Raw genomic sequence first — 18,895 nt, forward strand, 5'->3', positions numbered from 1 at the left:
GGAGACTTTATTGATAATGTCTATAAACTTCCTGGCCAAACTGATTCCAATTCACCCCAAAATCAAGTCAGGAGAATGGCTTTCTATCATACCAATATACCTCTTGGTGGTTTCTTGTCTGTTATGACTCTTTCATACAATTAAAAGAATTTTAGAATCAGTAGGGATCAAAATACCTATTTAGTCCAATTGCTATTTCAAAAGAAATCCCCATTATAACATGCCAAATAAGTGTTAATACAACTTCTATTTGAAGATTTCTAAGGGGGAACCTCTTACTCACTGAAGAAGTTCATTTCACTTTAATTAGTTCTAATTCTTAAGCAGAATTTCCTGATATCAAGCCCAAATTTGCTTCTTGTCACTTTCAAGCACTGCCCCTGTTTCCGTCCTCTAGGGATTCACAAAACCAGTTCAATCCCTCTTCTACATGACTATGCTCTCTGAATATTCTTCAAGCTAAACACTGACTTTTTTCCAATCCATTCTCTTGGTTTTCAATAAGTTGTTTCTGCTTCCTTTCCTTACTCAGGCACTTCTTTGACTTTTTTGCTGCTTTAGAGCCCTCCCTGTCTACAATGTTATCCTCAACAAGCTCACCTTGGGATTGTGGAAACCCAAATAAAGTCCCTTATCAAACAAAATATTCACTGTAGGGAAAGACCTAATTGTATCTAGATTTTCTTCCCTTATTGGCTGAAACTCCGTTCCCTCTAACAAGTCTTCTCTGCCATATTTTCAGGATCTTTTCAGTAAAGTTAGATTGTCAACTCCAATACTTACTTTCATCTCTATGGTTTTTACCACTTAAGGCATACAAACCCTTTCATTTAAAGGTCTTCAAATTCCCCTTTTAAAGAAAAATGCCTAGAGTTTCCTGTTCCAATAGGAGAGCTTTCTGGTTTGATTCATCTCATTTCCTCCCTGTGTTTATCTTTTCCTTTAAGCAGCTAAGTAAAATCAGTGCCTTCTGCTTCTTATAAAATTATGGAGGGAATCAAAATGAATCACGTTGGCCAGAGGCATGGATAGTTCCAGGAAAGGACCTACCCCAGCCAGTGACTAAAGCATAAAGCTACCTGCCTTGTGTGTACTGAGCACATGATATGAGATTTGAAGGAACAGACATGCTGAGTGGGAACTTAGCTATTTTAGCTTGCTGGCCTTTTATTTCCTGAAGCTTTTAACTTGTGTCCTGTTTCTATCTTTTTTTTTTTTTTTTTTTTTTACTTCATAGTTTCTACAATAGTTACGCTGTAGTTAGGGTGTGCCTCCTTTCCCCCTTTTAGGAATCTTTTTTTTTTTTTTTCTTTTTAAAAGGCTTTTAAGTTGGGAGATACTTGTTAAGCAACAGCTCTCTTACCATCTAACAGATCATATGACTTATGCTTTTAGGAGATGAACATTTTGAAGTCACAAGATGATTCATTCTCAAGGTATCTGAAAGAGTAAAATTTGAAAAAGTGGAAAAATGGTAACTGAAAAAAAAAAAGCAATTATAGATCCCTGTGTTTTTATGATGATTGTATGATAAAGAAAAAGAAAAATCTTCATAGATGATTTCCTTCAGAAGAACATAGCTTTAGAGTAATACAATTGATTACATATATTTATCAACTTACTTTTGTAGTCATGAGTTTTTCTCATCTAGAGTGTAAGTAAGGGCCGTTGCATGCTTGGTCTTATGTGTGCCTGTTCTCTTCCTGGTATATGATTGGTGCTTAATAAATGCTTATACATCTGAGGGTTTAATTCTATTTTTATAACACTCTCCTTTTTGGTGGCAAATGGTTATTTGATGCTTTATTGATGCTTTTTCTTATGAAAGGAACAGAACTGACAAGCATATGAGAGCACAGAAAACTTAGTCTTCTGGATTCCAGCTGCAGGAAAGAAAAAACTCATTTCCAAATTGACTTCAAGAAAAGACCCTGAAGAGCAAAGGAGATTCTGGGAAGAAGTCAACATTTAGAGAAGCTGGAACCTCCATCATGGCCCTCTCCTTAGCTTAGGGGTAGTAAATTACATCACTGAAGACACTAGAGAATCTACAGAAATTCCCCTTGAGTAAGATCTGGATATCTCTCTTGGTTGAGCTGAGATATCATGCTCCCAATGAAATCACTTATCCTTTCTATTTTCATCTGAATAATTTCTCAGATTTCTGTTTGCTATCAGAAAGGATAAATGGGACTATTTTGTATGTGAAGTCTTTGTATAACTGTCATTTGGAGGGGTTTTAAGGCTTGGATATTAGAATTTGGAATATTCATTCCCTATTAAGGGATAGAAATTAGGAGTATATTTTGAAGTTAAAAATATTTTCTCTAGACTAGCAATATCTGGAAAGGGATGGATAGATATATTCCAAACTAATGAGAACATGTTAATCAGTCTCATCATTCCAATCTCCTGCTACCTTCCTGGTAGAAATAAAAGTCTCCCTGTGGGTAAAGTGGGAGGGGAATGGTGCTGAGGATATTTCAAAGTCACATTTTATGCCTCCTTGAAAGTCACATTTAGGCACTCCTATAGATAGATAGATAGATAGATAGATAGATAGATAGATAGATAGATAGATAGATAGATAGATATAAATATAGATATATAAAACTAAGGAGAATTTTATGCAAATGGACTCATACCTCTGGTTACACTTATTGAATTGAAAGATAATAAATAGCAAAAGTTTACACCCAGTTTATTTTTCATTGTTTTTTTTAAAACATTTGCTTCAGCCCTTTATAACTTCTTCCCCTTTCTGCCTTTCTAATTTTCATATACCATATTCCCCTCCATAACTTCTGCCAATATACAGGGCTTCTTTCTGTTCCCTGCAAAGACACTTCATCTCCTGACTCCAAGCATTTTTATTGATAGTGTCCAATGCCTGGAACTCTCTTCTTCCTCACTTCTGCCTCCTGGCTTCCCTGCTTTCTTCAAGGCTCAGTTAAAATCACACTGCACTTTCTATAAGAAGTCTTTTCCAATCCCCCTAAATGTTAGTTCTTTCCTCTGTTGATTATTATCAGTTTATTCTGTCTATACCTTATTTGTATGTAATCTCCCCCATTACACTGTGAGCTCCTTGAGATCAAAAACTGTTGTTTTGCCTTTCTTTGTATCCTTAATACAGAGCTTGCTTGGCACATATCAGACGCTTTATGCTTGTTGACTGTTGATTGACAATCAATAGTCAGCAAAATACAACCCTGAAAATTTTCATTTGCATATAGTCTTATGGCAGTTATAACTAAGGTGACAACTCCATTCAATGATCTGTTGAGTAGCCATACCAAGCAATTTGTAAAATATGGAGATAAATTTATCTCGTGTTCCCCAGGATTATGGGAAATGTCTTGAGTAAAGTCCAAATGAGGAAAGAAATCTCTATTGGTGACAAATTTCTGCAAATATTATTTATTAAGTCTGATGTCATGAAAAAAAGCACTGGCATTAAGAGTCAGGAGATAACTGTGTTTAACTGTTACCTCTGATATGTATGACTTGCTAGACTATGGGCAAATCACTTATTCTCTCTGACACTCAGTTTCCATATCTATAAAATAGGTATAAGAATGCTTGTTGCATCTGTCTAATGGGTTAGTGAGAGCACCAAATGAGAAAAAAAAAAGATGTAAAGCACAATATGCTATATAAATGACATTTTTATTATTGTCAGTACTAATTGCACAAAAACTCAGAATCCTACACATCTTCTTCAGTGAAATACATAATGTTAAACAAATTAATTTAATCATATTCATAAAGGGAAGAATAAATCAAGCATACTATCAAAAATATGATGCACATTCTCATTATTCAGTCATTATGCATGTCATAGATAGCACATCAGATGGACATTGAGTTGTGCCCAGGATTGAGTAGGAGGAGATCAGGCTGGATCCCATTTGGAAAATTTCCCAGTACTTTCAATGATCCCAAGCTGTCACTGATGCTAAATCCCCTTGTCAAATACCAATATTCTACTGGTAATGCTTCACAGCTATAAATCATGGACATACTCTTGGAAGAATTGAAATGACAAATGGTCCAAAGGGCAATAGAGAGACATATGGGATGCAGGGAAAGGGCATAAGGAAGCTGGAGCAATGTAACCACCAATGACCTATGTGTGAGAAATGACATAAATTTCATCTCTGAAGACATGTTTAACCAGAAGAGAAGAACTAGATAGTCATGTTGCTAGAATTGGAGGTAACAGATGGACAGTCCAAATGGTATATGGGCACTCCCAAGATATTAAAAGAAAAATGGAAAGGTCCTGGCAAATTGGGCACAAACTCTGGAGCATTTATGGGAAAACACGTACAAGAGTTATGAAGGAAGAAAAGTCACACAGGGATTTCGGTCTAGAGATTACCCACACAGATGAAATAAGGTATACATCATATTGCCAGATTAAAGGATTAGCATTGCTGAGGCACTTACTCCATCCAGGGAGACTACTCTTCATCTCTCTTCCTATTTCAATAAATCGTGAGGCAAAATGTATACCATATAAAATGATGTACAATGCATCTGCTCAACAATGAAATGGTATATTTTGGGCAAATCTGCTACACCAGAAAGGCAACTAATACAAAAAGCAGTTTTTTTAGTTTTTTGTATTGAACAATATAAAAAACTTTCTCTACCAATGCATGTAAGCACCTGGCCTATAACTTACAATTATAGAGTTGTCCACAGTTCTAAGAAGTTAAGAGACTTATCTAATGTCACATAGTCAGTTTGTATGTACCAGAAGCAACATTTAAATATGGATCTTTCTGAGTCTACCATACAAAGCTGTCTCTTATAAAAAACAATTTTGGAGGTCAGGGAGAAGAATAATAAAAGCAGGGACCATACCTTAATCTTTTTCTTTTTTTAATCTTTCCCGCATTTAGCACAATGCATTATAGAAAATAAGCACTAGATGTTTGCTATATTCTTGATAAATACATTGTCCAAGGAGAACATTTGGTACTCAAATCACAAGAGAAACTAACTTCTGCACATCCCCCATTTCATTTTCTGGTCCCATTTTAGTACTTGTCTTTTCCTTCAAACTTCATTCAATCATTTCCCCAGCAAAACAGTACACTTCTATTTTCTAAGGCTCTGTTTCCCCATGATTACTCATTGCAACCCGCCTCCACCCAACCTACCACATGTCTGAATGCTACCTGCATGATAAATTGACACTTTCATAGTTTATTTGTGTTTGCCTGCATCAACCATAATTACCTCTGAAGTATTTTGTGATATTTTTGCAAAATAAATTATATTACAGTGCAATTCGGGCTCCATTTACTTCCTAAAACAATTGATTTGAGTCCATTGCATACCAGGCATAACAATGTGTCTTGAAATGAATGTCGTTAAAAATGCTAAAGACAGTCTTCTCTAAAGTTGCCAAAATGAGTTGATGATTTTCTTTTAAAAATGCAAACTTGGCCAAATGCATAAAAGAGCTCACTACCTCCTTTTTGTATGTTTCCTGGGAAGTGGTTCTGTCATTCTCAGGGAAGAAAATCATAGGTTGTTGGACGGACGAAAGCTATCTTCTGTGCAGAAACAGATGGATGCTAACCTAAGTTCAGTGAGTCATTCACTCAATTGAGTATCCTTTGCATGATTTGTATCTGATTGGAAAATAAAACGGACACACATGAAATAAAGAATAAACAATGTTTATTCTTTTTATTCTGTTTATTGTTTATAAAAATAAAAAAATAACCCTAAATTCGTGCATATGGCCCTGATGTTCGAAGGCAGTATATGTAGTAGAAAGAGCACAGAAGTTCAAACACTCTACCACTTAATACTTGTATGATGTTGTTGTTCATATTTTGTGACCACACTTGGGGGGTTTTCTTGGCAGGGAGACTGGAGTGGTTTGCCATTTCCTTCTCCAGCTCATTTTACAGAGGAGGAAACTGAGGCAGATTAAGGTAACTTGTCCATAAGTATCTGAGACTAGATGTGGAGTTGGGAAGATGAGTCTTCCTGACTCCAGGGCTGGAGTCTATCTATTCCACCACCTTGCACAGAGTCACTCAGCTTGTAAGTATCTGAAGTTGGATTTGGATTCAGGTCTTCCTGACTTTAGGCCTGACATTCTATCCACAGAGTCATCTAGCCACACATAGATTCAAATTCTCTGCCTAATTTAAAATTTATAGACATTGTGAAACAATGATTCTTAGCGACCTCTTCCACTTTTTCTCTACTCTGTCATCATTACTTAAACAGAAGGGGTATACATGATTACGTCCTGGGTAGCTACATGGGATTGGTAGAGAAAGTCTGAAGTATTGATAAGATTATAATATTCTTTGAAACAAACATGGAAGGACACTGATGGGGATCATCTCAGCCTTATAATATAGTCTCACTCCTATGGAGGTCTTGGGAAATCTCACCTTACTGTATTCAATCAGAAAGTCGACTTATGATGTCAAACCCCTGAGGTTAAATTTCTCCTATTAATAGTCTTTGTGACATTAACTAAGTCAGTTAAATCCTCCTAAATCTAACCTTCATTCCCTAAGTAACTTTGTAATTAATTCATTTGATGGCATAGTTACTTATTTGTCTGTATGTTGTTTCCCTTGGCCCTCTCCCTACTCTCCTTCAAAGGAAACGTAAAATCCATATTAATGAAGGGAATGGTTCATTTTTTCATGAATCCCCAGAGTGTAGTCATCATTTCCTCTACCTCCCTTTTTCAGTCTTTATTTGTGTTTTTATTAAAGTACAGAGCTCTGGATGAGGAAATAAATACCTTGTGCCAATTCAGTAAACTGATTTTAAAACAATACAGAGGGCAAAAATGGGAATAATAGCAGATTTTTCCACATACAGCCTTAAAGTTGCTCAAAGGACTGAGAAATTAAGTGACTTATCAATAACATAACCAGTAACTGACAAAGGCAGGTCTGGAATCTCCAACATCTTAAACTCTAAGATCAGCTCTCTTTCCATGATATTAGAAATGAAGAAAACAAACTGTACTAAGTGTGTTACAAGCAATATCTGTTATAATCCCTCACAACAATCCTGGGAACTATTATTCCAATGTTATTATTATTATTTATTATTATTATTATTATTATTATTATTATTATTATTATTATTATTATTTATTTTTATCTTTACTTATTTTCATTAATTAATTAATTTATGTTTATGTGTTATAATATTTATTATAATTATTCCAATTTTGTAATTAAGGAAACTGAGGAAAGCAAAGCTAAGTGACTTACACAACCAGCAAGTGACTGAGACTATATTTGAACTCAGGCCTTCCTGATGTCTAGGTGCAGGCTGAGGATGTATGCAGCTGTCTCATCTTATTTCCTTTCACATGTGAGAACATTTTGTTGTTCTTCAGTTGCATCTCACTCTTCATCACCTTATTTTGTGGTTTTTCCTGGACAAGATATTGGAGTGATTTTCCACTTTGATCTCCAGTTCACTTTCCAGTTGAGGAACTGAGGCTGAGTTAAGTGACTTGCCCAAGGTCAAACACAGCTAATATGTGTCCAAGGCAGGATTTGAACCCATGAACATGAATCTTCCTGATGCTAAGTCCACCACTCTGGCTATTGTGCCACCTAGCTGTCCCATTAAACATTATAGGTAACCTTTAATACATGTTTGTTGAAACAGAAATAGAAATTAATATTAACCTCTCTGTTTCAGTTTACCTATCTTTAAAATGGAGAGGCTGTTTTCCAACCAAATAAGAACCTTTCTCCTTAGGACCTTTAATAGACTATCTCCCTACCTATGGGATCCTTCCTTTAACTGAATATTTGATATTTTGATATTTTCAGATGCAACAAAGAAATCACATCAAAATCTCTTGCTCTCTGCAGGAATACAGGTTCTCATCTCTATTTAGTATGTGTTTATTTTAGCTTAACAGCCAAAGTACCTGAAGTCTTCACTTAAATAGAAGGTTACTGTGACATAAAGGACAGTTAAATTTTCAATCAACAGGCTTATTTGGTGCATCCCCCTTCCCTCACCCCCTCCACCTAAATCTATTTGTTGATTGTTGAGGAGCATCAGATAAAGATGAAGGGAGGATGCTGCTAAGGCAGTCTGTCTTGAATTTCCAACATAAGTAGTCAATATATCCTTCTTATTAATGTTATCAACAAACCACAGAGAGCTGCCTGCAAGAACAAGTAAATCTGAGTGAATTGTCCTAGTGTGGACAAGCCAAGGGGGAAAAAATACCAAAAAATTCTGAAGGTAGGAATCAGACAAAGACCTTTAGATTTGGAAGAAATTCTGTGATAGTTCAGTGATATTGTTATTGTTATTATTCCTAATAAGTTAATATTATTGACATAATAATACTATTTACAATAATACTCAAATTACTAGTTATGTGCTATTAATAATGTCATATATAACTGTATTGTTTCTTATAATAATAATTGGTATTATATGCAATAATGCTTTAAGATCTGTTGTCACAATAAATCCTGTGTTATTTCACACTACATTCACACTACATGACAAGTAGGGACATTTGGAGAATATAGTTAAAAACAGAGCATCTTTCTCTCATCTGGACTTTAAGCGGGATGTCTTCCATGACCCTGGCAGATGAGGTGAATATGTATTTTCCTGTTTTACAGCTTCTTGATATTAATACTCAACACATCAGTGAATACATTTATCTCTTTAGTCACACATATCATGATCTGTTATGGTTTTTCTTAATTTTATTGATACCTTTTGTTTTTACAATCCATTTCTGTGTTTTATATTTCTTCTCCATTTTCAAATAAATCCCTCCTCCTTCTGCTAGCCCTTATAACAAAAACTTAAAAGAAAACTAGCAGAAAATAAGTGCAACAAAACTAACAATGCAATTTTATCTTCTCATATATTCAATGATCCATACTCATAGTGTTCCCTTTCTGCAAAGAAGTAAGGAAGGTATATTCTGTCATTTCCTATAAGGGGCCAAATTTATTCATTATAATTATTATTGATTTGTTGTGACTATTTCAGAGAGGGGGAGCAAAAAAGAAGAAGAGGGAGGGAGAGAGCTTTCCTTTGTTTTGTCACTTTTAATCAATTCATCTAAGTCTTATTTTTTCATATTCATTTTTATGGAAGGATTTTTAAAATATCTACTTCTTAAATAAGGTTTTAAGATTTGCAAAGGTCTTTAGAGATATCTTCCTTGATCTTCATAGCAATCCCATGAAATAAGTTCTATTTTTATTCCCATTTTAGAGACCAGAAAATTTAGGCAGATGGAGATAAAGTGACTTGCCCCAGAGTCACACAACTAGAAAATATCTGAGGCAAAATTGGACTCAATAGATAGAGTCAGAAATACTCATCTTCCCAAGTTCAAATCTGACCTCAAATTTTTACTAGCTGTGTGACCCTGGACAAATTACTTAACCCTATTTGCCTCAGTTTCCTCATTTGTAAAATGAGTCAAAGAAGGAAATGGACAACCATTTCAGTATCTTTGCCAAGAAAACTTTAAATAGGATCCCAAGGAGAATACCAAAAACCTTCTGACTCCAGTCCAACACAATTCTCTACTACCTAGCCCCTCTATGAGTGATAGTCCATTGCAACACTTCTCTGCAATTTATTTGGCTATTTCCCAATGGATAGGGTACTTCATGGGAATTTTAAATATCCACTCAAGACTCAAAGCCAAATCTCTCTGGGTTCCAAGTCTCCTGCTCGTCCCATCACATCTTTACAGGGCAGAATTTTAAGTCCCATCACTACCTTGGTCATTCTCTTTTGGATATCTTCCAGCTTGTCGATGTCCTTCCTAAAATTTGGCACTAGGCTTGAATATAATACACAGATGTAGGCTGACCAGGCCAGAGTACAGTAAGACTCTCATTATACTCATTCTGAACACTCTGCTTCTTTTAATACAGGCTATAATTGCATTAGCTTTTTTGGCAGCCATACCCCTACTGCTGACTCATCTTGAGCCTATATCTCACAGAAATCCTTGGGTATTTTCCCTAGAAATGTCTCTAGAACCAATTCTGCCTTTAAAATGAAAAGTTTAGAAAAACAGAAAAAGAATAAATATAGTGAGTATGAAAAAGAATGAATATGCAGAGAAAAATAATAAGAAACTGAGGTAGAGGTGAAACAATTTGCTCAGAGCAACACAATCAGAAATTGTCTAATGATATTTAAAGTCAAATTTTCCTGGCTCCAGATTCAGTGCTCTATTCATTGTACCATCTAAATGCCCTTAGTAAGAGTTACTAGAAAAAAATAATTAGTTAAAGGAGAAAAAGATGATAGTACAAGGTAAAGGAACAGAGAATTAAACTAAGATGAGGTTGTAAAGAAAATAAGTAATCTAGATACAGAGAAGAAAGGGAAATGGAAGGCAGATTTGGATGAGGTAGACTTAAGCAAAATTAAAAGTTGAAGATTAGATGACGAAGCAGAGCTCACATTTGGTTGAAGTAGAACAAAGTGAGGAAGAAGGAAAGGGGTAGAATTCTAAAGAGAAAAGGTGGATAATAAAAACCAATAATAAGAATTGGTATACATTTTTTTGCTCTTCTTTCGTTTTTAAGGAGGTAATGAGAAGGGCTTCCCTCTTCCTTTTTAAGACCAATAGTGCTCAGAGCTCCACAAATATCATCCTTCTTAGTAACATTTTCTGGATTAAAAAAAGAGAACAACAGTGATAATTTCTCGCATATTAGGGATTTGTATCTATACCCATCAGAGGTGAGGGATGGGGAAGGAAAGGGCCAGAACCCTTTATCTATTTCTCCTAGTCTCTTGCCATTCTTGCATGTCAAGAGACTTGCAAGTCTCTTGACTCATTTTAACCTCATTTTCCGTGAAAATTCACCATTTTCTCTCAAATTCATGTTATTAACAATTCATTTAAGCTTCAAAACAGCAAAAGTGATTTGAGCAAGAAAAATTTACTTTAAATAACTTGGATTGTGATATTAACGAGTTAAATCAGTAGCAAAAAATACCTAGTACCTATGGCCCAAGAAAACCATTTCATTCATACTACAACGTAGAATAGAAATCTTATCTTGCTTCAATAATTAAATATTTAAATCAAGCAAAGCCTAAAATCAGTCTAAAGAAAGTGAAATTTTAGCTTTCCTATCAACACAACAAACAGAAACTCAATGTCAAGAAACCATTACTGTTTGACAAAGTAACTTCATATTCCAGAGGGGAGTTCAGTCAGTCAATTCTCTGGAAAAGACTAGAAAACATCAGCATTTTTGTTCTTATTAAGTTATTGCAGTTGTGTCCACTACTTTGTGACCCCCATTTTGGGGTCTTAGCAAAGATACTGAAATTTTTGCTATTTCTTTCTGACTCAATTTACACATGAGGAAACTGAGGCAAACAGATTCAAGTGACCTGCCCAATCCTAAAGCTAGATTAGACTCTTTGGGGGAATTGATGGTAGGTTTTGGCATGGGCTAATTACTGTGATGTGGCAGGAATAGAGTTGTGGGGAGGGGAAGAAAAAGCTCCAATCAGAGACTTTGCTTTTCAGGTACAAGTTATTGATCACTTAATACCCCAAAGCTAGAAAGATGCAATCTTAAGGGCTCCCCATCCTTTATAACCATTGTCTCTTCAAGGCTCAGCTCAAGATCTCATTTTTGAAAGAAATCTTCCCTTCTTCTCATTCCTTCTTCCACTGCTAACTCTTTCACTCTTAGAGTACCTCTAAATTATCCTGTATATATTTTGTGTGAAACTATAGTTGTTTGTATATTGTCTTTCCCATTAGAATATTAACTCCCTGAAAACTGTGCTGTCTTTTTTCTTATTCCTAGCACTTATCAAAAGTCCTGGCACAAAGTAAATGTTTTATAAATATTTGTTGATTAACTGAAGTTGTTTCTCTTCAAGTTAGGCCTGGTGCTACACATTAAAGCATCTTCCTTCACTGGTAACCCAAAAATCAGGTCTTCCAATTATAGTTCCAGCTGAAGGCTTAGTCACCATGGGTTATCTATGATTTACTTTGGACAATATCCTATTAAAGCAGAAAACAAAGTTGAAAATTTCATCACCATTTGCAATCTCAGCATCCTCCTTTCTTGCCATTCAGTTTCAGAACTTAGCCAGAAATAAAGATTCAGAGTTGATAATAATATCTTTCCTCTGACTTATTTCATCAGTATATACAATTCTCAGAGTATGCATTTTCTAATTTGCTCAATACAACATCCCTGTAACATAGATAGTATGTGCTTTTCTAGCTACATTTTACATATGAGGAAATTGAAGAAGACTGAAAGGTCTCCTTTAGTAATTTAACCAAGCTAGCTTTACCTTTATGTGGCTAATTATAGATAGAGCTGTGACTAGAACCTATATCTAGTTTTTTTTGAATATTATTTGTAAATTATATTAAATTAAGTATATTTTGAACTCTTTGAAAGTAGGGATTTTGCATTTATGCTATACTTCCATAATGCTCTGGAAAAAGGTCTTTTTATCCTGCCACTCCAATAAATGTTGAATAACTGTAGTCAGAAGCCTATCATTTCAGATATCACTCCATGATATATCTATAGCAGTACAAGGTGGAAACATCCTTTATAATCAGCAATGATATCACTTTCTTGGAAGTAGGAATTATAGAATGTTAAACCCTTTTTCTGGTTGGACCCAATCAATAATCAGTCTGCATCTGCAAAAATTGACATATAAAAGTTTCAAAGTAAGATAATTCCTTCCCTGTAAAGCCAAGTTTGGCAAATGTTTGACGAACCACCTTGACAGACTAAGGGCATGGATTTGTGGAATTCTGTAGGTGATACCTAGAAGAGCAGGAATTGTGATTCATCAAAAAATGAGATTCTAATGTTTCTTAGCTCAGTGGATCAAGAAGTACATTAGTAGTTCGTTTTACACATTTTGCTGTTGTTCAGCCTTTTCAGTCATGTTCAACTCTATAATCCCATTTGGAGTTTTCTTGGCAAAGATAGTGTTGTGGTTTGCCATTTTCTTCTCCAGCTCATTTTACAGATCTGAGGCAAATAGCATTAAGTGATTTGCCCAGTGTCAAACAACTACTAAATAGCTGAAGCTGGATTTGAATTTAAGTCTTCCTGATTCCAGACCATGCTTTATGCATTTTGCCCCAAGCTGCTCATTTTATACAAAAAAATATTTAAAGTACCTATTATGTGTTAGGCATTATGTTGGATACTGGAGATAGAAAGACAAAAGCATAAATAGTTCTTACTTTCAAAGCACTGAGATTCTAGTCGATGGAGACAATACAAGCACATATGAGGTATCCCAGAAGGCTTGATGCAGTGAATCTTTCATAGCTTAAAAATGTACCAAGATTTTGGGACATCTTGTATAGACATATACAAGGTAGAAATAGATCATTTTGGTGAATAATCACTAGCTTCTGGGGTGATCCAGAAAGAATTTCTGTAGCAGGTGAAGTAGATAAATAGAAAATTAACTAGCTAAATTCCTAAATAGACAGAATGACAGTCAATGTAAAATAAAGTTAGAAGGAAAGGAAATATAGTGTATCCTCTAGAAATTTGACCAGTTTTTATTACAGGGATTCTTCAGAAGCTTAGAGTTTTGGGACTACATTTATCTTACATACCCTTTATAGGATGTGTGTGTATATGCATATATATATGGATATAAATACTTCTCTAAAATCTACTAAACATGCAAATATGCAAAGAAAATTCTCTTTTCAATCATTTTCTCAATCTGTTAGCCCCAGTCATAATGTCCTGCCCTTCCCTTTATTGCGTACCTGTTTAATTCCTATTCAAAGCCTATTCAAGCTCCACCTCCTCCATAAAGATTTTCTGACCATCCTCAGAGCCGTGGGTGATCTCTTCTGAACACATAAGATTCTTATTGTCTACATTACTCATTTGCACTTCCTGTTTTATTATTTTTCATGTTTCATTATCTGTTACCAAGACTCTTTGATTAGATTTTAAGTCCCAAGAGGACAGGGATCTTATCTTACTTATTTTATCTTCTTTAGTGCTTGCCTTATACAAATATTGGCTAACTTCTTATAAAATGGCAGATATGAAGCTTAAAATCAAAGTTTTCTGTACAGTGAAACCATAGAAATTTGTCTAAATTACAAACTATTTTTTTTACTACTTTCCAGTTGACAGAATAATTCACAGAGCTAACAAAGGGAATCATTTAGAATTTTACCTAGGCTTGTTTCTATACAATAGAGGAGAAGTGTTCATTATTAGAACAGTACTAATATGAATAAAGAAGAGTAAAGCATTTATTAAACAGAGATTATGTGTCAAGCACCATATTAAGTGCTGGAGATGAAAACACAAGTAATCAAGAGAATCTCTGTCTTCAGGAAACATACGTTACATTTCAATGGGGGAAGATATATGTATAAAAAGAGATAGGGAGGGAGAAAGGTTATTTTATATATAAAAGGGCAAGGAAGTGAAATAGAGGCTTAGTTCTGGACAAGACAAGGTAAAGACTTACCAAGGTTTTAGTAGGAGAGGAATGGAGAACCTAATCAGAATGCAAAGTATCTGGAAGTGCCCATGTATAATTAGAGCTTTTTCAACTCAGATGTAGAAATGTAATTTGTTCTCTGTGATGGATGTGTTCCAGAAAAGATGTGTAGATTTTCTCTCAATCCAACAGGCAGATATATTTAAAGAGTCTATGTGAGTCCTTTTGTGAATCACATTGTTATAAATTCTATGTTAAAAAAAGACAATTGCCTCCCCCCAAAAAAGAAATTATAAAAGGCTCATTTTGTGCCAGTGTCTTTTAGCATATTGATCTAGACTGAAACCCTTCATTCTCTTTTCCCTACATAGAAAATGATGCTTGAATAAACTCATCCACTCCGTTGAAACTGTTTGGATGGAATCCCTCTGTGACTTCTATGTGACTTCTCTGTTCTGAACCAACTCCTTAAGTTGGATGCAGAGCCAACCTCATGTGAAAGAAAAAATAAGAGATCTGAGATTCACCCACCTTCCACTCCTCTCAATCCAACAAACATCCATAGTTCTCACCCAACTTTCAATGGCTGATAAGTCTCTTCTGCCTAATATTTTGAATCTTGTATTGCATTGAACCCCACAGAGGTATTATTTTAAACTCATTTATACATTAATAAAGCTCTGAAGACGTATATGAAAGTACATATTAATCAGGAAAAAAGAAGGGTACTAGACATTTCATTGAATTTGGTGAGAAGTTACCATTGATCAGGATTATATTGGAGGGTAGAAATCTGAAAGACAAATGTAGTCTATTTCACAATATTGTCTAGGACTGGACACAAATGGACCAGTGCTAAAATACTCCTCCAGACTGAAGTGATAAGAAAAGAAAACAATTTCATTTATTCATTTATATGTCTGATAAATATTTATTAAATATTTACTGTATTAAATGAATATTCAGTTATTGTTCAATTCTCTGGGATGTTGTATTTCCATGAGTAATTAATTTCTGCAATGGAATGTTCTGCAAACTTTGAGTGATTTGGTGAAGTTTTTACTGGAAAAGATATTTCAATTCAATTTTTTAAAAATATATTATTTGCCTACAAAGTTCAAAACATTGTGCTGGTAGTAAGGATGAGGCAAATAGAGTTTAAATAGGACAAGATCTCTCTATTCAACGAGTTTACACTTTTGTAGAAGGAAAAGTAATATAGCAAAATTATATAAGAGAAATGGAATAGCTCCAGAACAATGATTCTACCAGTCTGAGGAAGTGGAATTGCTGGTAGGAAATTTACTCTACTATATAATTTGGCCACTTCTTTGCAATTTAATCTTAGAGGGTTGTCTGGGGAACCAAGAGGTTCTTGGTTAAATAACTAGTCTACAATCACACAACTAGCTCAAAACAACAACCCAGATCCTTTGATTCCAACACTGGCCTTCCCTCCATCATATCAGGCTATTTCTCAAATACACACACAATCCTTTGTATAGGTTCTGCATCTAGTTCTAGAAGTGATAGTTCAGAATATAGGAAGCCCATACTGAGTGACCTGGGATTCCATCCAATGGGTTTTAGTGTGGTGGATGAGTTGATCCAAACATTTCATGCATACATACATACGCATATGCAAAAACACATGTCTGTATACATACTCAATTATACCTACATATGTGTATATGTATTGTGTATGCACATGTGTGTATGTGCACATGTGTGTGTATAATGTGGCAATGATATCAGTGAATTCCAAGAGTATCAAATTTTAAGGAAATAGTAATCTTGACTTCATACAAATTTAGTACATTTCTCTCTTCTCCCACCACTATGGATTAGGTAATGTCACCAGATACTGAAAGAATATTCTGTACCTTCCTCATCTGTATGACTTTTGAGGAAGGCCAGAAAGGTACAATCAATGATTTAACCAGAAAACTGAAGCTGAGAACTGTTAGTATTTTTTTTTTCAATGCTGCTGGTAAAATTGGGATCCTAGATTTAAAATTAAAAGAAGTATTACCAGGGGCAGCTCGGAGGCTCAGTGGTTAAAACACTAGCCCTGAAGTTAGGAGGACCTGAGTTCAAATTTGGCCTCAGATACTTAACACTTCCTAGCTGTGTGATCCTAGGCAATTGCCTCAGAAAAAAAAAAAATAAATAAATAAAATAGTAGACCATCTAACTATGTTATGGGCCAGAACTTGAAACAAGGTGCTAATGCTTATGTACTTAGTTCACACCTTTAAAGGAGTTCACACCTTTAGAGAACATATATAAGGAGGAGTTCACAAGCCCACTAAAGGGCAAGCCTACTCTTGGACTTCAGGAGATTCACAACTAGGATTGACTTCGGGAGATTCACAAGTCAGAAGCCCACAGCCACACTCTTGGAGGCAAATGGACAAATCTTTGGATTTGGAGTCATTTGGAGGGAGCTCTTGGAACCAAGGAGAGAGATGGGCCTGTGCTAAAGCTAACCAAGCCCCAGGAAAAGAGATAAGACTTTGAAGGACACAATAAAGGATTGGACTTTAATTCCTGGATGCATTCAGGGTTATTAAACTGAATTGAAACTAAAGCTGCTCCCAGAAGACCCCCAAGAAACCTGCTCTCAGAGAAGTTTACATCTTTAGAGAAGAACATTACAACTCTACTCCCTCATTATATAAATGAGGAAACTGAGACTGAGAGAGATTATTTGCCTGAAGTCACAAAGGTAATAAGTGCCATAACTAGGATGTGAATCTTGCTCTGATTTCCATTTAAGGATTTTTTTTTCTCTTAGTGCATCTGGAAAAAGATAAGGATGGTCAAAATTATGCTATCATTGTTTAAACTACATGTAAATGAATTTTAATGATTTAACCAGCTATATTTGCTTGGGAAATGGAAAGAAAGTCTAAGCTACAGTTAAGAGCAACCACAAGCTCACAGATAAGATTTATTTATGGAAGATTATACAAACTGATTGCTTGAAAAGATGGAATTTAGATCTATATCCTACTTAGCTCAAATTTTGTTCAAGAATGTTCTTCCAGAACTTGGGAGAAAGAAAAGGAAAGGCTCATTTAAAAAAAAATATAATATATATATATATATATATATATATATATATATATATATATATATATCCAATGTTCCTCTTTTCCTTGTACCAAGAAGTGGTTTTCTCCTTCAGTCCCATGTTATTTAGTTATTGTAGCAATCCTCATTGAGCATTTTCATTTATGGCATGGCCAAAATTGTCCTGAGTATTAATGTGGAGAAAAACTGCTAAAGATGGGGTTCCTATGCTTAGAAGTAGAACAGACACAGAGACATGAAGCAACCAGTGGGAAAAAAAGAAATAAAGGTCTATTATGTACAATATACTAGATAGTATCCAATGCCACTGTGTTAACATAGTCACTAGAGGAGGAGAAAGTAGATAAAAGTTGTGTGACATAATGAATGGATAGAGTTCGAGACTTGGAGCCAATAAAATCTAGGTCCAAGTTCTAACTCTAACACTTGCTAGGTGAACGATCCTAGGCATTATTTAACTTCTCTGAGCCTTGGAATTTAATTATAATTGCTTAAATTAAATAGATCACAATCAACTAGTTAGTCTTTTAACAAGCATTTAATAAGCACTTAACATGTTCCAAGGGAACAGAAAAGAAAATCTTTGCTCTGTCCTCAAGGCACTTATATTCTTATTAGGGGAACAATTTACACTTAATTTTTTTTAAATTATATGTGAGATATATACAGTATGGGTAAAAAGAAGTCTGGTTGCAAGGAATTCTCTTACAAAAGCAAATGATTTTTGAAACTATATAGTTGGTTCAAATTTTGACTTTACATTAAGCAAATTATTTCACTTTGTGGAGGCTCAGTTTTTTTCACATATAAAACTGAAGTAAAAATAATTTAACTGCATATTTCATAAGATTGATTTGAGAAAAATGCTTCATAAATCTTAAGGCCATATAGAAATGTGAACCCTTGAATTTCTATCAAATACTCAAAAAATACAAAGTAAGGAAGAACAGTCATAGAGAAGTTATTTAAGGGGGTTTTACAAACCTAAAAAATAAGAGTATTGGATTTAAACCATATTTATCTCAGACTAATTTCAATTGTGATTATCTCATAGATGAAGATGAATCTGAATTTCAGTGGCTATGGAATCGTTTAGTGATTTAACAATATAAATCTAGTAGACTGGTAGACTCAGAGGCAAAACTAATTCTGAAAATAAAACCTACATAAAGAATTCTATATTTTATTACATGCTACTAATTACTATTATTGGTGATGCTATTGCAATAGCATTGTTTTAAGGAAGAAGTGACATCACATACAATATATATAAAGTGCTTTGCAAACCTTA

Source organism: Sminthopsis crassicaudata, chromosome 2 (assembly GCF_048593235.1).
Source record: "Sminthopsis crassicaudata isolate SCR6 chromosome 2, ASM4859323v1, whole genome shotgun sequence".
NCBI lineage: Eukaryota > Metazoa > Chordata > Mammalia > Dasyuromorphia > Dasyuridae > Sminthopsis > Sminthopsis crassicaudata.